We start from the raw sequence: 24815 nt of genomic DNA, 5'->3' as shown, positions 1-24815 counted from the left end.
CCATGGGAGTCTATGGCAGCCCATAGAACCGTCTGGTAAAAAGTTGTGAAATTTGGCACACTGATTGGGGACACTCCAATATTTTATTTCACCAAGTTTCATGCCTCCCTGTCGAACCCTCTAGCGCCACCAACAGGCCAAAGTTGGATGTGCGTTCACGCACGTAACTTTTGACCCGTTTGCCCGATTGTCAAAAATATGGTATCGTTGGAATCCTTGGACCAAGCCGAGTTCAACGCACCCTATGACGTCATTTTCCGCCATGATGGATTTTCCGCCATTTTGGATTTTGTCAAAAACCTTTAAAAAGTTTCACGCCTCACATAGTTTTTCCGATTTTCACGAAACTTAGCACATAACATCTTCAGACCAAGCCGCATAAAAGTTATCGATTTTCATCTTCGGAACTAAAACCGTTTGCCCGTAACATCCAAACGAAATATGCGGCGAAGCCGCCAAACAGGAAGTGAGCTCATATCTCAGCAACCCTTTCATCTGTCATAACCAAACTTAGTACATGGACTTATATCCCCATCAGTAGGGCATTTAAAAAATCTGGTGACCTTTGACCTCTAGGGGGCGCTGTAATTAAGAAACATGCCTTTTGGCCTGTTACTGCAGTTGTGCTTAGAATTAAAACACACTAATGGTGTCTGGTAATACTGTTGGAGGTCCTTAGGCCGACCCAAGTCAACTTGTGATGTCACCGTAATTGATTCGGCCGCCATATTGGATTTAATCAAAAACACGTACAAATTGTCGCAGGTCACAAATTTCAGCGGATCCTCACCAAAATTGTCAGAGACCATCTTCAGACCATGCATGATGAGTGCATTGATTTCTGGAACAATTGAAAGAAGCATTGGCCTGTACCAGCCAATCGAAATTTGTGGCGAAGCCGCCAAACAGGAAGTGATTTCATATCTCAGCAACGCTTTCATGTATCAAAACCAAACTTAGTACATGTACCTCCGACCCCATCGGAAGGACGCTCAAGAAATTTGGTGACATTTGACCTCTCGGGGGCTCCGTAATTGACAAAAATGCATTTTGGCCAGTAGTTGCTGATGCGCATTATTTTGCAATGGAAGTCAATGGCAGCCCATAGAACCGTCTGGTAAAAAGTTATAAAATTTTGCACACTAATTGGGGACAGTCCAATAATTCATTTCACCAAGTTTCATGCCGGCACCTCAAGCGCTCTAGCGCCACCAACAGGCCAAAGTTGGATTTTTGTTCACGGACGTAACTTTTGACCTGTTGACCCGAATGGCAAAATGAGGTATCATTGGAATCCTTGGGCCAAGCTGAGTTCAACACACCATATGACGTCAATTTTTGACCTCTATATTTAAATCACAGCAAGTGTGATCATATCTCAATCGATCTTTTATTTTTGATGTGAAACTGTTGACAGCGAGTTCCATCCAGTTAATTCTAATGCGTGCGTGCAAGGGTGGGGCGGGGTGGGACGGGCAGGGGCGATTGCGGCGGTGGGTTGGCTGGGTGAGCGACACTCAGCCCTGGTTCAGCCACACAAAATCAGTTAAGTTTTGATGTGAAACTTGACCTTGTAACTCAGCCAATCTTGGGTTGTTTGACATGGAACTTGTTGTGACTGCTTAATGCTATATGCCTGATGCCACGGCATTGAGTTGCATGGCAAATCTGGACTTCTGGACTGCTGAACTGCCTGCTTGGCCCCCTCATTGCTGCTTGCAGCTATATTTGGGGGCCAAGCAGCGAAGCTGCGCGGCAACCCATAGTGATTCTACGTATTCTTATTATTGGGGGCCAAGCAGCGAAGCTGCGCGGCAACCCATAGTGATTCTACCTTTTCTTATTGGGGGCCAAGCAGCGAAGCTGCGAGGCAACCCATAGTGATTCTACGTATTCTTATTATTATTATTATTATTATAACGAAACGCTAATTTGCCATTAAACCATACAGTAAAAAGTTGGGATATTCGGCACATTGATTCGGTTCAGTCATATCTTTAATTTATCAAAGTTTCAAGTCTGCACTTTGAGTGCTCTAGCGCCACCAACATTTCAAATTTTTTATTACATCTATGCACATAACGTTTGAATGGTACACCACATTTTGAACATTAAGGTATATTTGGAATCCTTGGATGAGACCGAACTCAACGCAGATGTCAATTTATGGGGTAAACGTAATTGATCAGGCTGCCATATTGGATTTAATCAAAAACACCTAAAAGGCATCAAAGTTCGCAAAGTTTGTCCGATTTTCACGAAACTTGACGCAGATGATCTTCAGACCATGACTCATAAATGCATTGCTTTTTGGAGCCATATTCAAAACCCGTCGCCCGTGGTGACCAATCAAGTTTGGCGGCGAAGCCGCCAAACAGGAAGTGAAGTGATCTCAGCAAGGCTTTTGCGTATCAACACCAAACTCAGTGCAGGGTCTCAGGACCCAATTAGGAGGAGGCTCAATAAATTTGATGACTTTTGACCTATAGGTGGCGCTATAATTAGCAAAATTACGTTTTAGCCTGTAACGGGTCATGTGTTTGGAATTAAAGCATATTAGTGATATCTGTTAATACCTTGAGAGGTCCTTAGGCCGACACATGCCAACATGTGACGTCAACATAATTGATTCGACCGCCATATTTGATTTCATCAAAAACACTTAAAAGGCATCAAAGGTCATAAAGTTTGTCCGATTTTCCCGAAACTTGACGCAGATGATCGTATTTCATCAAAAACACTTAAAAGTCATGAAAGTTCGCAAAGTTTGTCCGATTTTCACGAAACTTGACGCAGATGATCTACAGACCATGACTCATAAATGCATTGCTTTTTGGAACAATATTCAAAACCCGTTGCCTGTGACGACCAATCAAGTTTGGCGGCGAAGCCGCCAAACAGGAAGTGAAGTAATATCTCAGCAATACTTTCACGTATCAAAATCAAACTCAGTATAGGGTATCAAGACCCAATTAGGAGGAGGCTCAATAAATTTGGTGACTTTTGACCTATAGGTGGCGCTATAATTACCAAAATTACGTTTTAGCCTGTAACGGGTCATGTGTTTGGAATTAAAGCATATTAGTGATATCTGTTAATACCTTGAGAGGTCCTTAGGCCGCCATATGCCAACATGTGATGTCAACATAAATGATCCAACCGCCATATTGGATGTCATCAAAAACACTTAAAAGGCATCAAAGGTCACAAAGTTTCTCCGATTTTCACGAAACTTGACGCAGATGATCGTCAGACCATGACTCATAAACGCATTGCTTTTTAGAGACATATTCAAAACCGGTTGCCTGTGACGACCAATCACGTTTGGCGGCGAAGCCGCCAAACAGGAAGTGAAGTGATCTCAGCAAGGCTTTCGCGTATCAACACCAAACTCAGTACAGGGTCTCAGGACCCAATTAGGAGGAGGCTCAATAAATTTGATGACTTTTGACATATAGGTGGCGCTATAATCACAAGAAGTGGGCTCATATTTCAGCAATGCTTTCACATATTGAAACCAAACTTAGTATATGGACTTGGGACCTCATCCTGAGGACAGACATTAATTTTAGCAACCTTTGACCAGTAGGGGTGCTATAATTTGCAAAACTTTCTCGTATCAACACCAAACTTGGTATGTGGACTCGTGACTACAACCTGAGGATGCACAATACATTTGGTGACTTTTGACCACTAGGGGTGCTATAAATATCAACACTTTCTCGTATAGACACCAAACTTGGTATGTGGACTTGTGACCACATCCTGAGGATGCACAATCAATTTTGCGACCTTTGACCACTAGGGGTGCTATAATTTGTGACACTTTCTCGTATCGACGCCAAACTTGGTATGTGGACTTGTGACCACATCCTGAGGATGCACAATCAATTTTGCGACCTTTGACCACTAGGGGTGCTATAATTTGCGACACTTTCTCGTATCGACACCAAACTTGGTACAAGGACTCGGGACCACATCCTGAAGATGCTCAATTTATTTAGTGACATTTGACCACTAGATGCACTATAATTATCAACACTTTCTCGTTTCGACACCAAACTTGGTATGTGGACTTGTAACTACAACCTGAGGACGCACAATAAATTTGGTGATGTTTGAGGCATGCGTATGTTTGGGGGGCTATTGGGGTGTGTGGGAGAGGAGGTTTATCTGTGTATATGTGTGTGTGTGGGATGGGGGGTTAATTGGGTGTGTGTATAATGTAACAACATTGGGTTGCCATGACAACTCCTGCTCAACTGCTTGGCCCCCACATTGCTGCTTGCAGCTATATTTATTATTATTATTATAACGAAACGCTAATTTGCCATTAAACCATACAGTAAAAAGTTGGGATATTCGGCACATTGATTCGGTTCAGTCATATCTTTAATTTATCAAAGTTTCAAGTCTGCACTTTGAGTGCTCTAGCGCCACCAACATTTCAAATTTTTTATTACATCTATGCACATAACGTTTGAATGGTACACCACATTTTGAACATTAAGGTATATTTGGAATCCTTGGATGAGACCGAACTCAACGCAGATGTCAATTTATGGGGTAAACGTAATTGATCAGGCTGCCATATTGGATTTAATCAAAAACACCTAAAAGGCATCAAAGTTGGCAAAGTTTGTCCGATTTTCACGAAACTTGACGCAGATGATCGATCATCAGACCATGACTCACAAATGCATTGCTTTTTGGAGCCATATTCAAAACCCGTCGCCCGTGGTGACCAATCAAGTTTGGCGGCGAAGCCGCCAAACAGGAAGTGAAGTAATCTCAGCAAGGCTTTCGCGTATCAACACCAAACTCAGTACAGGGTCTCAGTACCCAATTAGGAGGAGGCTCAATAAATTTGATGACTTTTGACCTATAGGTGGCGCTATAATTAGCAAAATTACGTTTTAGCCTGTAACGGGTCATGTGTTTGGAATTAAAGCATATTAGTGATATCTGTTAATACCTTGAGAGGTCCTTAGGCCGCCACATGCCAACATGTGACATCAACATAAATGATCCAACCGCCATATTGGATGTCATCAAAAACACTTAAAAGGCATCAAAGGTCACAAAGTTTCTCCGATTTTCACGAAACTTGACGCAGATGATCGTCAGACCATGACTCATAAACGCATTGCTTTTTGGAGACATATTCAAAACCGGTTGCCTGTGACGACCAATCACGTTTGGCGGCGAAGCCGCCAAACAGGAAGTGAAGTGATCTCAGCAGTGGCTTTCGCGTATCAACACCAAACTCAGTACAGGGTCTCAGGACCCAATTAGGAGGAGGCTCAATAAATTTGATGACTTTTGACCTATAGGTGGCGCTATAATTAGCAAAATTACATTTTAGCCTGTAACGGGTCATGTGTTTGGAATTAAATCATATTAGTGATATCTGTTAATACCTTGAGAGGTCCTTAGGCCGCCACATGCCAACATGTGACGTCAACATAAATGATCCAACCGCCATATTGGACGTCATCAAAAACACTTAAAAGGCATCAAAGGTTACAAAGTTTGTCTGATTTTCACGAAACTTGACGTAGATGATCTTCATACCATGACTCATAAATGCATTGCTTTCTGGAACCATATTCAAAACCTGTTGCCCGTGACAACCAATCAAGTTTGGCGGCGAAGCCGCCAAACAGGAAGTGAAGTGATATCTCAGCAATGCTTTCACATATCAAAACCAAACTAGGTATATAGGTTCAGGACTCAATCAGGAGGACATTCAAGAAATGTGGTAAATTTTGACCACTATGTGGCGCTATAATCACAGGAAGTGGGCTCATATTTCTGCAATGCTTTCACGTATCGAAACCAAACTTGGCTCATTGACTCGGGACCACATCCTGAGGACATACAATAATTTTAACGACCTTTGACCACTAGGGGTGCTATAATTTGCAACACTTTCTCGTATCAACACCAAACTTGGTATATGGACTCGTGACTACAACCTGAGGACGCACAATAAATGTGGTGACTTTTGACCACTAGGGGTGCTATAATTATCAACACTTTCTCGTATCGACACCAAACTTGGTATGTGGACTTGTGACTACAACCTGACTATGCACAATACATTTGGTGATGTTTGAGGTATGCATATGTATGGGGGGTTATTGGGGTGTGTGGGAGAGGAAGTTTATCTTTGTATATGTGTGTGTGTGGGACGGGTGGTTAATTGGGTGTGTGTATAATGTAGCAACATTGGGTTGCCATGACAACTCCTGCTCAACTGCTTGGCCCCCACATTGCTGCTTGCAGCTATATTTGGGGGCCAAGCAGCGAAGCTGCAGGGCAACCCTTAGTGATTCTATGTTTTCTTCCCTATTATTGGGGGCCAAGCAGCGAAGCTGCAGGGCAACCCTTAGTGTTTCTATGAATTCTTACTATTATTATTATTAGTGGGTTTGATCCAGCAAGCCCACAGCATGGCTGAAAGCCATGCTGTGGGCTTGCGGAGCAAGCCCACTATTGTTCTTCTTAAGTTTACTTTATTTATTTATTTATTATTCCTTTTCACCCACTTTTTGGCCGAACTACTGCTCCTAGACCGTTTGAGCTATCGACGCGGTTCGAACTCCAAAAATTCAGGCCCGAACCGGTGTAACTTGCTTGTTAATTTCGTGTCGCTGGCCCTTGTCGTTTTCGCGGTATTCCTGTTTTTCGGCGTTTTTGGGCCCCATTGAAATGAATGACGGAATGCTGGGGCTTTATGACATCACAGCACCTCATTACTTGCACCTGGTAGAGCTCTGCTGCTAGAGTTGATTACTTGCACCTGGCAGAGTTCTAAGCCATCTGGCAATGTCTAATGGGCTGGGCTGGGCTGTCTGTGTATATGAAGGTGTGTGCATGTAACTTTTGACCAGTATGTCCGATTTTCATGAATGAGGTACCGTTGGAATCCTTGAATGAAGCCCAGTTCAATGCCTTGCCAGCACTAAGTGTAAAGGTAATGTAAAAAAAGATGAGACAGCGCAAAGCGCTGTCTCATCTTTTTTTTAAAGCCAAACCATGTTGATACAGGTCATTAAAAAAAATATATATATATTTTTTCCAAATCCATTCAGCCCAGTTCAATGCCTTGCCAGCACTAAGTGTAAAGGTCATGTCGCGCTGTCTCCTCTTTTTTTTAAAGCCAAACCATGTTGATACAGGTCATTAAAAAAAATATATATATATTTTTTCCAAATCCATTCAGCCCAGTTCAATGCCTTGCCAGCACTAAGTGTAAAGGTCATGTAAAAAAAGAGGAGACAGCGCGAAGCGCTGTCTCCTCTTTTTTTTAAAGCCAAACCATGTTCATATAGGTCATTAAAAAAAAATAATAATAAAGTATTTCACCAATCCATTCAGCCCAGTCCTATACCCAGCTAGCTCCATTTGAACTTAGTCATGTGTACAGTTGTATAGATTATTACATTGAGAAACACACTTTCATACAGATATCATGCATACCCACGCAGCATTACTAATCAAGTTACTCATCGTTGCCCAGCAAGAAGTCCTCAATCAATTCAATTGTCTTGCCACGATCTGTGGTGCTTACAGACAACGTTATATTAATATAGGTTCTGTATGCTATTTAAAGCCGACCTAACGCTGAGTCCCTTCTAGACGGTGTGTTGCAATGCATTCTGGGTGCTGTGCTGTGATTCGACGGCTCGTCACCTGACCCACCAAACAACAACTCTCTGGGATGTGGCAAATATCGCGTAAAAACCTTGTTTCCGGAACAACAGGGAAAAGGCAACAGGATAGCAGCACGAAAGATACACAGGATACACACGGAATTTTGATGGACGTCCTTATCAGTCTAAGGTCTAACTTATAAACGTGTCGGGTCAACGTCAACGATAAGTAAGTTAGGCTAACGTAAACGTTAGCTATTTGCTGTTGTCATATGCTAGTGCTATATGCTTTAGGCTACGTGATGGCCATTTATCACACTAATTTTAGGTACTACTTTTACGAGGTCTGTAGTTCTGTCAAAATGTATCTTACCGTTGAACATACTACAAGGTTATCTTCCTTAGACTTCGTAGATGTAGTTACTACAATTTGGAAGCGAATTTCGAAGTGTAAATATGGTTTTAGTGTGTAAACAGACCAACCGCGATTTTGCAATGAAGTTAATGGAGCCTTTTATGTAGGGCTTCTAGGCTACTTTCACGAAGTCTGTAGTTCTGTCAAAATGTATCTTATCTATGAACAGACTACATGATTATCTTCCTTAGACTTCGTAGATGTAGTTACTACAATTTGGAAGCGAATTTCGAAGTGTAAATATGGTTTTAGTGTGTAAACAGACCAACCGCGATTTTGCAATGAAGTTAATGGAGCCTTTTATGTAGGGCTACTAGGCTACTTTCACGAAGTCTGTAGTTCTGTCAAAATGTATCTTAACCATGTAGTATGTTTATAGATATCTTCCTTAGACTTCGTAGATGTAGTTACTACAATTTGGAAGCGAATTTCGAAGTGTAAATATGGTTTTAGTGTGTAAACAGACCAACCGCGATTTTGCAATGAAGTTAATGGAGCCTTGTATGTAGGGCTACTAGGCTACTTTCACGAAGTCTGTAGTTCTGTCAAAATGTATCTTAACCATGTAGTATGTTTATAGATATCTTCCTTAGACTTCGTAGATGTAGTTACTACAATTTGGAAGCGAATTTCGAAGTGCAAATATGGTTTAAATGTGTAAACAAGACGCCTGATGTTTAATGTTAATGAATGGGCACAGTATTATTGTGTACAGTAATGGGCTATCAGTAGTATGTAAACAGTTCATGTGTTATGTGATTTACATAAACTAGTAAACAACATAAATGTTAAAAGCTGGTATTGTGTTTCCTGAATTCTTACATTCAGGCATTCAAATGAAATGTAATTAAATAGCATATCAATCATGCAACAATGCAAAAACAATGAAACTAGTGTAGGCCTAATTATATTTTACATTAGTAAAGCAGTACTCTGATGTGCATGCTTTCACAAACTTTTGTGAACAATCTTAGCACTTTAAACATTGACTGTTTTGAAGTGCATGTATAGCAATATAGTATAAAAATAATAATAATTGTGATGATATTACAATTTGATGGGGGGTGGGAGGAGGGGGTGGGTTCATGTAGGTGGGCCCTATGACCCCAAAGTATGCCTTGACTGGGCCTCAGGTCAAAGAAGTTTGAGAAAGGCTGATGTAGACGACAAAGCAGCAAGGAGGCGTCGTGTGATCATTTAAACAAGTTTTATGACAAGGTCGATGAGGGTGGGAAAAATCGTACATTTCTGTTCAAACTTTGCCCGCACTTCAGTCACATTGTCTTTTAAGAAAATGCAGTCCATTTTTCGGTTTCAGCAGTCAACAACCTCAGAACTGACCCTTCAGGCCTCTCAGGAGGCACTGGCCTTCTAACCTAGCGACCACCTGAGCAACCAGCATGATTGCCCTAGCAACCAGCATAGCAACCACGTTATTTATGCGTTTTAGCTTATTGGATGTTGCGTTGATGCAGATAACTTTTGATCCGTGTGCCCGATTTTCATAAATGAGGTACCGTTGGAATCCTTGGATGAGGCCGAGTTCCGTGCCCCAGATCAAACCCACTCTTGCAGTTCCTCGGAACCGCAATTCTAGTTATTGGGGGCCAAGCAGCGAAGCTGCGAAGGCACCCATTGTGTTTCTATTTTTTCTTATTATTATTATTATTATTATTATTATTCCTCTGCCATTGAAGTCAATGGCAGCCCATAGAACCGTCTGGCAAAAAGTTCTGAAATTTGGCACACTGATTAGGGACAGTCCCATGATTAATGTCACCAAGTTTCATGATGGCACCTTAAGCACTCTAGCGCCACCAACAGGCCAAAGTTGGACGTGCGTTCACGCACGTAACTTTTGACCCGTATGGCCGATTGTCAGAAATGAGGTATCGTTGGAGTCCTTGGAGCAAGCCGAGTTCAACGCACCCTATGACGTCATTTTCCGCCATGATGGATTTTCCGCCATTTTGGATTTCATCAAAAAAACTTAAAATGTATCAGGGGTCACATACTTTCTCTGATTCCCACCAAATTTGACACAGATCATCTTCAGATCAAGCCTCACAAAAGTTATCACTTTTTGTCTTCGGAAGTATTACCGTTCGCCCGTAAAAGCCAATCAAAATTTGTGGCAAAGCCGCCAAACAGGAAGTGAGCTCATATCTCAGCAACCCATTCATCTATCATAACCAAACTAAGTACATGGACTCGGAACTCAATCAGAGGGACGCTCAAGAAATCTGGTGACCTTTGACCTCTAGGGGGCGCTGTAATTAAGAAACATACCTTTTGGCCTGTAGCTGCAGTTGTGGTTAGAATTAGAACGCACTAGTGGTGTCTGGTAATACTGTTGAAAGTCCTTAGGCCGACCCAAGCCAACTTGTGATGTCATCGTAATTGATTCGGCCGCCATATTGGATTTAATCAAAAACACGTACAAATTTTCGCAGGTCACAAATTTCATCTGTTCTTCACCAAAATTGGCAGAGACCATCTTCAGACCATGCCTGATGAGTGCAATGCTTTCTGGAACAATTGACAGAAGCATTGACCTGTACCAGCCAATCGAAATTTGCGGCGAAGCCGCCAAACAGGAAGTGATTTTATATCTCAGCAACGCTTTCATGTATCAAAACCAAATTTAGTACATGTACCTCAGACCCCATCGGGAGGACGCTCAAGAAATTTGGTGACATTTGACCTCTAGGGGGCACCGTAATTGACAAAAATGCATTTTGGCCAGTAGTTGATGATGCGCATTATTTTGCAATGGAAGTCAATGGCAGCCCATAGAACCGTCTGGTAAAAAGTTATACAATTTTGCACACTAATTGGGGACAGTCCAATAATTCATTTCACCAAGTTTCATGCCGGCACCTCAAGCGCTCTAGCGCCACCAACAGGCCAAAGTTGGATGTGCGTTCACGCACGTAACTTTTGACCCGTATGGCCGATTGTCAAAAATTATGTATCGTTGGAATCCTTGGACCAAGCCGAGTTCAACGCACCCTATGACGTCAATTTCCGCTATGGTGGATTTTCCGCCATATTGGATTTCATCAGAAAAACTTAAATGTCTTCACAGGTCACACATTTTGTCCAATTGATACCAAACTTCACAGATATCATCTACAGACCATGCCTCATTAATGCATTGCTTTTTGTCTTCGGAACTATAACCATTCGCGCATAACAGCCAATCGAATTTTGCGGCGAAGCCACCAAACAGGAAGTGAGCTCATATCTCAGCAACCCATTAATCTATCATAACCAAACTTAGTATATGGACTCAGAACCCAATCAGGGGGACTCTCAAGAAATCTGGTGACCTTTGACCTCTAGGGGGCGTTGTAATTAAGAAACATGCCTTTTGGCCTGTAGCTGCAGTTGTGCTTAGAATTAAAACACACTAGTGGTGTCTGGTAATACTGTTGGAGGTCCTTAGGCCGACCCAGGCCAACTTGTGATGTCATCGTAATTGATTCGGCCGTCATCTTAGATTTAATCACAAACATGAAAAAGTTATCACAGGTCGCAAATTTCATCTGATCTTCATCAACATTGGCACAGCCCATCTTCAGACCATAACCAATCAATATATTGCTTTCTGGAACATTTGACAGAAGCATTCGGCTGTAACAGCCAATCGAAATTTGCGGCGAAGCCGCCAAACAGGAAGTGAGCTTATATCTCAGCAACCCTGCCATGTATCATAACCAAACTTACTACATATATTCATTACCCCATTAGGAGGACGCTCGAAAAATATGGTGACCTTTGACCTGTAAGGGGTGCTGCAATTAGCAATATTGTATTTTGATGTGTAGTTGCTGATGTGTTTTATCAGTCTTTTATTTTTTGATTTGAAACTGATGACATGTTCCATCCAGTTACTTCTAATGCGTGCATGCAAAGGCAGGGCAGGGCAGGACGGGGTGGGATGGGCTGGGGTGATTAGGTGGGGGGGGGGGCTGGCTGGCGGAGGCGGTGGCAATACTCAGCCCTGTTTCAGCCCTGTTGATCCCGGGTGTCTGCTGATTTCTGTCTTGTCACCGTGGCTACTCCAGCCTATTCTGCTTGGCCCCCTCATTGCTGCTTGCAGCTATATTTGGGGGCCAAGCAGCGAAGCTGCGAAGGCACCCATTGTGTTTCTATGATTTCTTATTATTATTATTATTATTTAACATCTTTCCTCTGCCATTGGAGTCTATGGCAGCCCATAGAACCGTCTGGTGAAAAGTTGTGAAATTTGGCACACTGATTGGGGAAAGTCCAATGATTAATTTCACCAAGTTTCATGCCGGCACCTCGAGCACTCTAGCGCCACCAACAGGCCAAAGTTGGACGTGCGTTCACGTACGTAACTTTTGACCCGTAGGCCCGATTGCCAAAAATGAGGTATCGTTGGAATCCTTGGACCAAGCCGAGTTCAACGCACCCTATGACGTCATTTTCCGCCATGATGGATTTTCCGCCATTTTGGATTTTAGTAAAAGTGAAACTAATTCTTCACAGGTCACAAATTTTGTCCGATCATCACCAAACTTGACACAAATTATCTTCAGACCAAGCCTCACAAAAGATACTCCTTTTCGTCTTCGGAACTCAAACCGTTCGCCCGTAACAGCCAATCGAAATATGTGGCGAAGCCGCCAAACAGGAAGTGAGCTCATATCTCAGCAACCCATTGATCTATCATAACCAAACTTAGTACATGGACTCAGGACCCCATCAGGGGGACGCTCAAAAAATGTGGTGACCTTTGACCTCTAGGTGGCGCTGCAATCAGCAAAAATGCATTTTGGCCTGTAGCTGTTGATGTGTTTGGAATTAAAACGTACTAGTGGTGTCTGGTAATACTGTTGGAGGTCCTTAGGCCGACCCAAGCCAACTTGTGATGTCATCATAATTGATTCGGCCGCCATATTGGATTTAATCAAAAACACGTACAAGTTCTCGCAGGTCACAAATTTTAGCGGATCCTCACCAAAATTGGCAGAGACCATCTTCAGACCATAACCTATCAATGTATTGCTTTTTGGAACAATTGACAAAAGCATTCGCCCGTAACAGCCAATCAAAATTGGTGGCGAAGCCGCCAAACAGGAAGTGAGCTCATATCTCAGTAACCCTGCCATGTATCATAACCAAACTTACTACATGGATTCATGACCCCATTAGGAGGACGCTCAAACACTTTGGTGACCTTTGACCTGTAGGGGGTGCTGCAATTAGCAATATTGCATTTTGATCTGTAGTTGCTGATGTGTTTTATCAATCTTTTATTTTTTGATGTGAAACTGATGACAACATGTTCCATCCAGTTCATTCTAATGCGTGCGTGCGTGCAAGGGCGGGGCGGGACGGGGTGGGACGGGCAGGGGTGATTAGGTGGGGGGCTGGCTGGCGGAGGCAGTGGCAATACTCAGCCCTGTTTCAGCCCTACAAAATCAATTATGTTTTGATGTGAAACTTGTTGAAAGTGTTGATGGCGGGTATCTGCTGAGTTCAATCTTGTCACCGTGGCTACTTCAGCCTATTCTGCTTGGCCCCCTCATTGCTGCTTGCAGCTATATTTATTATTATTATTATTATTATTACGCTTCCGTCATTGAAGTCAATGGCAGCCCATAGAACCGTGTGGTGAAAAATTGTGAAATTTGGCACACTGATTAGGGACAGTCCCATGATTAATGTCACCAAGTTTCATGATGGCATCTCAAGCACTCTAGCGCCACCAACAGGCCAAAGTTGGACTTGCGTTCACGCACGTAACTTTTGACCCGTATGGCCGATTGTCAAAAATGAGGTATCGTTGGAATCCTTGGACCAAGCCGAGTTCAACGCACCCTATGACGTCATTTTCCGCCATGATGGATTTTCCGCCATTTTGGATTTCATCAAAAACACTTAAAAATCTTCACAGGTCACAAATTTTGTCCGATCATCACCAAACTTGACACACATGATCTTCAGAGCATGCCTCACAAAAGTTATTCCTTTTCGTCTTCAGAAATAAAACCGTTCGCGCGTAACAGCCAATCGAAGTTTGCGGCGAAGCCGCCAAACAGGAAGTGAGCTCATATCTCAGCAACCCATTCATCTATCATAACCAAACTAAGTACATGGACTCTGAACCCAATCAGAGGGACGTTCAAGAAATTTGGTGACCTTTGACCTCTAGGGGGCGCTGTAATTAAGAAACATGCTTTTTGGCCTGTAGCTGCAGTTGTGCTTAGAATTAAAACGCACTAGTGGTGTCTGGTAATACTGTTGGAGGTCCTTAGGCCGACCGAAGCCAACTTGTGATGTCATCATAATTGATTCGGCCGCCATATTGGATTTAATCAAAAACACGTACAAATTTTCGCAGGTCACAAATTTCATCTGTTCTTCACCAAAATTGGCAGAGACCATCTTCAGACCATGCCTGATGAGTGCAATGCTTTCTGGAACAATTGACAGAAGCATTGACCTGTACCAGCCAATCGAAATTTGCGGAGAAGCCACCAAACAGGAAGTGATTTTATATCTCAGCAACGCTTTCATGTATCAAAACCAAATTTAGTACATGTACCTGAGACCCCATCGGGAGGACGCTCAAGAAATTTGGTGACATTTGACCTCTAGGGGGCACCGTAATTGACAAAAATGCATTTTGGCCAGTTGTTGATGATGCGCATTATTTTGCAATGGAAGTCAATGGCAGCCAATAGAACCGTCTGGTAAAAAGTTATACAATTTTGCACACTTATTGGGGACAGTCCAATAATTCATTTCACCAAGTTTCATGCCGGCACCTCAAGCACTCTAGCGCCACCAACAGGCCAAAGTTGGATGTGCGTTCACGCACGTAACGTTTGACCCGTATGGCCGATTGTCAAAAATGATGTATCGTTGGAATCCTTGGACCAAGCCGAGTTCAACGCACCCTATGACGTCAATTTCTGCTATGATGGATTTTCCGCCATATTGGATTTCATCAAAAAAACTTAAATGTCTTCACAGGTCACAAATTTTGTCCAATTGATACCAAACTTCACAGATATCATCTACAGACCATGCCTCATTAATGCATTGCTTTTTGTCTTCGGAACTATAACCATTCGCGCATAACAGCCAATCGAATTTTGCGGCGAAGCCACCAAACAGGAAGTGAGCTCATATCTCAGCAACCCATTAATCTATCATAACCAAACTTAGTATATGGACTCAGGACCCAATCAGGGGGACGCTCAAGAAATCTGGTGACCTTTGACCTCTAGGGGGCGCTGTAATTAAGAAACATGCCTTTTGGCCTGTAGCTGCAGTTGTGCTTAGAATTAAAACACACTAGTGGTGTCTGGTAATACTGTTGGAGGTCCTTAGGCCGACCCAAGGTAACTTGTGATGTCATCGTAATTGATTCGGCCGCCATATTGGATTTAATCAAAAACACATACAAGTTTTCGCAGGTCACAAATTTCAGCGGATCCTCACCAAAATTGGCACAAACCATCTTCAGACCATAACCTATCAATATATTGCTCTCTATAACAATTGACAAAAGCATTCGCCCATAACAGCCAATCGAAATTGGTGGCGAAGCCGCCAAACAGGAAGTGAGCTCATATCTCAGCAACCCTGCCATGTATCATAACCAAAGTTACTACATATATTCATGACCCCATTAGGAGGACGCTTAAGGCGAGACACTACAGGTGAATAGGGTAAAATTTTTAAATAATAGACATCACCATGAAACTTCCTCAGTTGATTACTTACACAAGTATGAACAAAAAATGTATTACAAGTTTTTGAAATTCGAATGTTTAATTATGCAAATTAGGCATTATCTCATTAAATATGCGCAAATTTGCATATATTTTCGGTAGATAGATCTGAACATATGATAAAGCCTGGTACAAAATTATTCTTTCATTTTGTTTGCATACAAGATAAAAATAAAATTACAGAGGGATTTCAGGATATCTGCTTTCATTACCTAGGAAATCAGAATATACTGTCCATAGCCTTAAAAAATCGATTTTTGCCTTATATTTTTGATTAAAATGTCACATAAATCAGGCCAGGAATGATTTATTAACAAATCCCTCAGTAAATATCTTCAGAATACTGCTAAGTGTATATCTGGAAAGTTTGGTGTACATAGGTGCTACATAGGCTGAGATGTTTCTACTGGAAAATGATAAAAACTCAATTTGAGAAAACAGCCTTGGAACACAGCCAAGAGATTCCGTTCTCAGCCTAGACTCGCCTTTGAACTTTCGCGATTGGTTGCGGTTACAAAGGAAGTGTCCATATTTGGATAGCACAACGTCATGCAGGAAAAACAGAGCTTACCAACGGTACTACACATGTTATGTTTTGTATCACGGTCGCGGTAGAGCATGAAACGTTAGAAGACTAACTTTTGGTGAATTTAGGAGAAATATACAGGCGCGAGTAGACAAAATGTAATGAAATAAACACCTAAATGTGTAAATCGGGCTTTGTTGTTGTAGTAGTGTGAAAGAATACATGCTAAGGTAGCAAATTAGCCCAAAATCTCGAAATTGACCAGTGCATGAAAAAACGATGTTTTCACCTGCCGTGTCTCGCCTTAAAACATTTGGTGACATTTGACCTGTAGGGGGTGCTGCCATTAGCAATATTGCATTTTGATGTGTAGTTGCTGATGTGTTTTATCAATCTTTTATTTTTTTTGATGTGAAACTGATGACAACATGTTCCATCCAGTTAATTCTAATGCGTGCGTGCAAGGGCAGGGCAGGGCAGGACGGGGTGGGACGGGCTGGGGTGATTAGGTGGGGGGGGGGGGGCTGGCTGGCGGAGGCGGTGGCAATACTCAGCCCTGTTGATCCCGGGTTTCTGCTGAGTTCTATCTTGTCGCCGTGGCTACTCCGGCCTATTCTGCTTGGCCCCCTCATTGCTGCTTGCAGCTATATTTGGGGGCCAAGCAGCGAAGCTGCGAAGGCACCCATTGTGTTTCTATTTGGGGGCCAAGCAGCGAAGCTGCAGGGCAACCCTTAGTGATTCTATGAATTCTTATTATTGGGGGCCAAGCAGCGAAGCTGCAGGGCAACCCTTAGTGATTCTATGTTTTCTTCCCTATTATTATTATTATTACGCTTCCGCCATTGAAGTCTATGGCAGCCCATAGAACCGACTGGTCAAAAGTTCTGAAATTTGGCACACTTATTGGGGACAGTCCAACTATTAATTTCACCAAGTTTCCTGTCGGCAACTCGAACCCTCTAGCGCCACCAACAGGCCAAAGTTGGACGTGCGTTCACGCACGTAACTTTTGACCCGTTTGCCCGATTGTCAAAAATGAGGTATCGTTGGAATCCTTGGACCAAGCCGAGTTCAACGCACTCTATGACGTCAATTTCCGCCATGATGGATTTTCCGCCATTTTGGATTTTGTCAAAAACCTTTAAAAAGTTTCACGCCTCACATAGTTTGTCCGATTTTCACGAAACTTAGCACATAACATCTTCAGACCAAGCCGCACAAAAGTTATCGATTTTTATCTTCGGAACTAAAACCGTTTTCCCGTAACAGCCAAACGAAATATGCGGCGAAGCCGCCAAACAGGAAGTGAGCTCATATCTCAGCAACCCTTTCATTTGTCATAACCAAACTTAGTACATGGACTTATAACCCCATCAGTAGGGCACTCAAAAAATCTGGTGACCTTTGACCTCTAGGGGGCGCTGTAATTAAGAAATATGCCTATTGGCCTGTAGCTGCTGTTGTGCTTAGAATTAAAACGCACTAGTGGTGTCTGACAATACTGTGGAAGGTCCTTAGGCCGACCCAAGCCAACTTGTGATGTCATCGTAATTGATTTGGTCGCCATATTGGATTTAATCAAAAACATGAATAAGTATTCGCAAGTCACAAATTTCAGCTGATCCTCACCAAAATTGGCAGAGACCATCTTCAGACCATGCCTTATCAGTGTATTTTTGTCTGGAACAATTGACAGAAGCGTTCGCCTATAACAGCCAATCGAAATTTGCGGCGAAGCCGCCAAACAGGAAGTGAGCTCATATCTCAGCAACGCTTTCATGTATCAAAACCAAACTTAGTACATGGTCCTCAGGACCCACCAGGAGGACGCTCAAGAAATTTGGTGACCTTTGACCTCTAGGGGGCTCTGTAATTGGCAAAAATGTATTTTGGCCTGTAGTTGCTGCATTATTCTGCAATGGAGGTCAATGGCAGCCTATAGAACCGTCTGGTTCATCCTGATGATGCACAAATAATTTGGTGACCTTTGACCTCTATTGGGGCATTGAAATCACAGCAAGCATGATCATATCTCAATCGATCTTTTATTTTTGATGTGAAACTGTTGACAGCGAGTTCCATCCAGTTAATTCTAATGCGTGCGTGCAAGGGTGGGGCGGGGTGGGACGGGCAGGGGCGATTGCGGCGGTGGGTTGGCTGGGTGAGGGGGCGGCGACACTCAGCCCTGGTTCAGCCACACAAAATCAGTTATGTTTTGATGTGAAACTTGACCTTGTAACTCAGCCAATCTTGGGTTGTTTGACATGGAACTTGTTGTGACTGCTTAATGCTATATGCCTGATGCCACGGCATTGAGTTGCATGGCAAATCTGGACTTCTGGCCTGCTGAACTGCCTGCTTGGCCCCCTCATTGCTGCTTGCAGCTATATTTGGGGGCCAAGCAGCGAAGCTGCGAAGGCACCCATTGTGTTTCTATTTTTGTTCTTATTGGGGGCCAAGCAGCGAAGCTGCGAAGGCACCCATTGTGTTTCTATTTTTTCTTATTATTATTATTATTATTCCTCTGCCATTGAAGTCAATGGCAGCCCATAGAACCGTCTGGTGAAAAGTTCTGAAATTTGGCACAGTGATTGGAGACAGTCCAATGATTAATTTCACCAAGTTTCATGTCGGCACCTCTAGCGCTCTAGCGCCACCAACAGGCCAAAGTTGGACTTGCGTTCATGCACGTAACTTCTGACACATTGACCCGATTGTCAAAAATGAGGTACTGTTAGAATCCTTGGACCAAGCCGAGTTCAACGCACCCTATGACGTCATTTTCCGCCATGATGGATTTTCCGCCATTTTGGATTTAATCAAAAACACTAAAACGTTTTCACAGGTCACAAATTTTGTCCAATCGACACCAAACCTGACACACATGATCTTCAGACCAAGCCTCACAAAAGATACTCCTTTTCGTCTTCGGAACTAAAACCGTTTGCCCATAACAGCCAATCAAAAATAACGGCGAAGCCGCCAAACAGGAAGTGAGCTCATATCTCAGCAACCCATTAATCTATCATAACCAAACTTTGGACATGGACTCAGGACCCAATCAGGGGGACGCTCAAGAAATCTGGTGACCTTTGACCTCTAGGGGGCGCTGTAATTTAGAAATATGCCTTTTGGCCTGTAGCTGATGTTGTGCTTAGAATTAAAACACACTAGTGGTGTCTGGTAATACTGTTGGCGGTCCTTAGGCCGACCCAAGCCAACTTGTGATATCATCGTAATTGATTCGGCCGCCATATTGGATTTAATCAAAAACACGTACAAGTTTTCGCAGGTCACAAATTTCAGCGGATCCTCACCAAAATTGGCAGAGACCATCTTCAGACCATGCCTTATCAGTGTATTTTTTTCTGAAACAATTCATAGAAGCGTTCGCCTGTAACAGCCAATCGAAATTTGCGGCGAAGCCGCCAAACAGGAAGTGAGCTCATATCTCAGCAACCCTGCAATGTACCATGACCAAACTTACTACATGGATTCATGACCCCATTAGGAGGATGCTCAAAAACTTTGGTGACCTTTGACCTGTAGTGGGTGCTGCAATTAGCAATATTGCATTTTGATCAGTAGTTGCTGATGTGTTTTATTGATCTTTTATTTTTTGATGTGAAACTGATGACAACATGTTCCATCCAGTTCATTCTAATGCGTGCATGCGTGCAGGGGCGGGACGGGGCAGGACGGGGTGGGACGGGCAGGGTTGATTAGGTGGGGGGGCTGGCTGGCGGTGGCAATGGCAATACTCAGGCCTGTTTCAGCCCTACAAAATCAGCTATGTTTTGATATGACACTTGTTGAAAGTGTTGATCGCGGGTGTCTGCTGAGTTCTATCTTGTCACCGTGGCTACTCCGGCCTATTCTGCTTGGCCCCCTCATTGCTGCTTGCAGCTATATTTGGGGGCCAAGCAGCGAAGCTGCGAAGGCACCCATTGTGTTTCTATCTTTTCCTACTATTATTATTATTATTACACATCTTTCCTCTGCCATTGAAGTCTATGGCAGCCCATAGAACCGTCTGGTGAAAAGTTGTGAAATTTGGCACTGTAATTAGGCAGAGTCCCATGATTAATTTCACCAAGTTTCAAGTCCGCACCACGAGCGCTCTAGCGCCACCAACAGGCCAAAGTTGGACATGCGTTCACGCATGTATCTTCTGACCCGTTGGCCCGATTTTAAAAATTGAGGTACCATTGGAATCCTTGGACCAGGCCGAGTTCAACGCACCCTATGACGTCGTTTTCCGCCATGATGGATTTTCCGCCATATTGGATTTTAGTGAAAGTGAAACTAATTTTTCACAGGTCACAAATTTTGTCCGATCGACACCAAACTTGACATACATGATCTTCAGACCAAGCCTCACAAAAGTTGTGGTATTTTGTCTCCGGAACTATAACCGTTCATCCATAATATACAATTGAAATTTGCGGCGAAGCCGCCAAACAGGAAGTGAGCTCATATCTCAGCAACCCTTGCATGTATCAATGCCAAACTTGGTGGATAGACTCAGGACCCAATCAGAGGGAAGCTCAAAAAATTTGGTGACCTTTGACCTCTAGGGGGCGCTGTAATTAAGAAACATGCCTTTTGGCCTGTAGTTGCTGTTGTGTTTAGAATTAAATTGCACTAATGATGTCTGGTAATACTGTTGGAGTTCCTTAGTTCGACCCAAGCCAACTTGTGATGTCATCGTAATTGATTCGGCCGCCATATTGGATTTAATCAAAAACACGTACAAGTTTTCGCAGGTCACAAATTTCAGCGGATCCTGACCAAAATTGGCAGAGACCATCTTCAGACCATGCCTGATGAGTGCATTGATTTCTGGAACAATTGAAAGAAGTATTGGCCTGTACCAGCCAATTGAAATTTGCGGCGAAGCCGCCAAACAGGAAGTGATTTCATATCTCAGCAACGCTTTCATGTATCAAAACCAAACTTAGTACATGTACCTCCGACCCCATCGGGAGGACGCTCAAGAAATTTGGTGACATTTGACCTCTAGGGGGCTCCGTAATTGACAAAAATGCATTTTGGCCAGTAGTTGCTGATGCGCATTATTTTGCAATGGAAGTCAATGGCCGCCCATAGAACCGTCTGGTAAAAAGTTATACAATTTTGCACACTAATTGGGGACAGTCCAATAATTCATTTCACCAAGTTTCATGACGGCACCTCAAGCGCTCTAGCGCCACCAACAGGCCAAAGTTGGATTTGTGTTCACGGACGTAACTTTTGACCTGTTGACCCGAATGGCAAAATGAGGTATCATTGGAATCCTTGGGCCAAGCCGAGTTCAACACACCCTATGACGTCAATTTTTGACCTCTCTGTTTAAATCACAGCAAGTGTGATCATATGTCAGTCAATCTTTTATTTTTGATGTGAAACTGATAAATAATAATAATAATAATAATACATTTTATTTGTTACATAGCGCCTTTCAAGTCACCCAAGGTCGCTTTACACACTAGACATTGAGACAAAATGCCAGACAGAGCGGCGTAGTCGCCAGCGTTCCCGTGACATCAAGACAAACAAACAAATTTACAAAAGACGCACAAGACAAAAGATGCTTGATGGAGCGGCGTAATCGCCAGCGTACCCGAGACACCTAACGGTAGACATATAAGACAGACAACAAACACAAATTAACAAGTAATAAAATAAATAAATAAATAAGAAATTAAAATAAAGAAAAGTCCGTGTTAACTTAACGTTAGTCCCACTCAGTCCAATGGCAATGATATGTACAGCTGTGTCTTCAGACCAAACCGGAGGATTTAACGTTAACAGGCCTTCAATAAGTGATGTTAGTAGGCCCTAGGCTACTTGTAACAGTTAGACTGCAGTCTAGCTAGATCACTGGAAGCATAACCAAAGTTCCTGCTTTAACCCTCTCTGGCATAACCGTCTGAAGTCGTGGGCGATCTTGCAGATCAGCAACTCGGTGGACTTATGACAGCGACAGTTTGATGCTCCGAGAGATTGCAGTTCTTCAACGTAGTTTCAAACGTTAGCAGCACAATCCAGACTCCAGGCAAGGCAGATGGCAGCTCGCAGGTCTGCAGCAGAGTAGCATCTAGGTCCAGCTGTTCCGAGAAATCTCCTCGACCAGACAGTGAAGTGCAGCACCGCTCACGGATGGATGGATGGAAGAATGTCAGTCCAGGGCAAAAGCTAACGTTAGCCATAGCAAGCTCCCAATGGACCAACTTTAACGACATCAGCCGACTTGGAAGCAGTAACGTTAAAGGGACTAAGAATAACACGAAAACATCAAAAATAACGTAAATAAAGAGAGAATACATTTAACTACACAAATCAATAAAAAAAATGAACATGACATTACATAAAATTACGAACATTACATAAAAACAAACAAAAACATGGTGCCAGACGGAGCGGCGTGTCTCGCCAGCGTCCCCGTAACCTAGCAACATGATGACAGCAAGTTCCATCCAGTTCATTCTAATGTGTGCGTGCAAGGGTGGGACGGGGTGGGATGGGCAGGGGCGGTTGCGGCGGTGGACTGGCTGGGGGAGGGGGCGCCGACACTCAGCCCTGGTTCAGCCCCACAAAATCAGCTATGTTTTGATGTGAAACTTGACCTTGTAACTCAGCCAATCTTGGGTTGTATGGCATGGAACTTGCTGTGACTGCTTAAGCCTACATGTCTGATGCAACGGCATTGACTTACATGGCAAATCTGGCCTGCTGAACTGCCTGCTTGGCCCCCTCATTGCTGCTTGCAGCTATATTTGGGGGCCAAGCAGCGAAGCTGCGAAGGCACCCATTGTGTTTCTATGATTTCTTATTATTATTATTATTATTTAACATCTTTCCTCTGCCATTGGAGTCTATGGCAGCCCATAGAACCGTCTGGTGAAAAGTTGTGAAATTTGGCACACTGATTGGGGAAAGTCCAATGATTAATTTCACCAAGTTTCATGCCGGCACCTCGAGCACTCTAGCGCCACCAACAGGCCAAAGTTGGACGTGCGTTCACGTACGTAACTTTTGACCCGTAGGCCCGATTGCCAAAAATGAGGTATCGTTGGAATCCTTGGACAAAGCCGAGTTCAACGCACCCTATGACGTCATTTTCCGCCATGATGGATTTTCCGCCATTTTGGATTTTAGTGAAAGTGAAACTAATTCTTCACAGGTCACAAATTTTGTCCGATCATCACCAAACTTGACACAAATGATCTTCAGACCAAGCCTCACAAAAGATACTCCTTTTCGTCTTCGGAACTCAAACCGTTCGCCCGTAACAGCCAATCGAAATATGAGGCGAAGCCGCCAAACAGGAAGTGAGCTCATATCTCAGCAACCCATTGATCTATCATAACCAAACTTAGTACATGGACTCAGGACCCCATCAGGGGGACGCTTAAAAAATGTGGTGACCTTTGACCTCTAGGTGGCGCTGCAATCAGCAAAAATGCATTTTGGCCTGTAGCTGTTGATGTGTTTGGAATTAAAACGTACTAGTGGTGTCTGGTAATACTGTTGGAGGTCCTTAGGCCGACCCAAGCCAACTTGTGATGTCATCATAATTGATTCGGCCGCCATATTGGATTTAATCAAAAACACGTACAAGTTTTCGCAGGTCACAAATTTCAGCGGATCCTCACCAAAATTGGCAGAGACCATCTTCAGACCATGCCTTATCAGTGTATTTTTTTCTGAAACAATTCATAGAAGCGTTCGCCTGTAACAGCCAATCGAAATTTGCGGCGAAGCCGCCAAACAGGAAGTGAGCTCATATCTCAGCAACCCTGCAATGTACCATGACCAAACTTACTACATGGATTCATGACCCCATTAGGAGGATGCTCAAAAACTTTGGTGACCTTTGACCTGTAGTGGGTGCTGCAATTAGCAATATTGCATTTTGATCAGTAGTTGCTGATGTGTTTTATTGATCTTTTATTTTTTGATGTGAAACTGATGACAACATGTTCCATCCAGTTCATTCTAATGCGTGCATGCGTGCAGGGGCGGGACGGGGCAGGACGGGGTGGGACGGGCAGGGTTGATTAGGTGGGGGGGCTGGCTGGCGGTGGCAATGGCAATACTCAGGCCTGTTTCAGCCCTACAAAATCAGCTATGTTTTGATATGACACTTGTTGAAAGTGTTGATCGCGGGTGTCTGCTGAGTTCTATCTTGTCACCGTGGCTACTCCGGCCTATTCTGCTTGGCCCCCTCATTGCTGCTTGCAGCTATATTTGGGGGCCAAGCAGCGAAGCTGCGAAGGCACCCATTGTGTTTCTATCTTTTCCTACTATTATTATTATTATTACACATCTTTCCTCTGCCATTGAAGTCTATGGCAGCCCATAGAACCGTCTGGTGAAAAGTTGTGAAATTTGGCACTGTAATTAGGCAGAGTCCCATGATTAATTTCACCAAGTTT

The sequence above is a fragment of the Alosa pseudoharengus genome, unplaced genomic scaffold (assembly GCF_046254945.1).
Source record: "Alosa pseudoharengus isolate Yale_2024_CS ecotype anadromous, Long Island Sound unplaced genomic scaffold, YU_APseudo_1.1 YU_APseudo_1.1_scf_11, whole genome shotgun sequence".
In the NCBI taxonomy this organism is placed as follows: domain Eukaryota; kingdom Metazoa; phylum Chordata; class Actinopteri; order Clupeiformes; family Clupeidae; genus Alosa; species Alosa pseudoharengus.
This window is presented reverse-complemented; position numbering follows the sequence as displayed.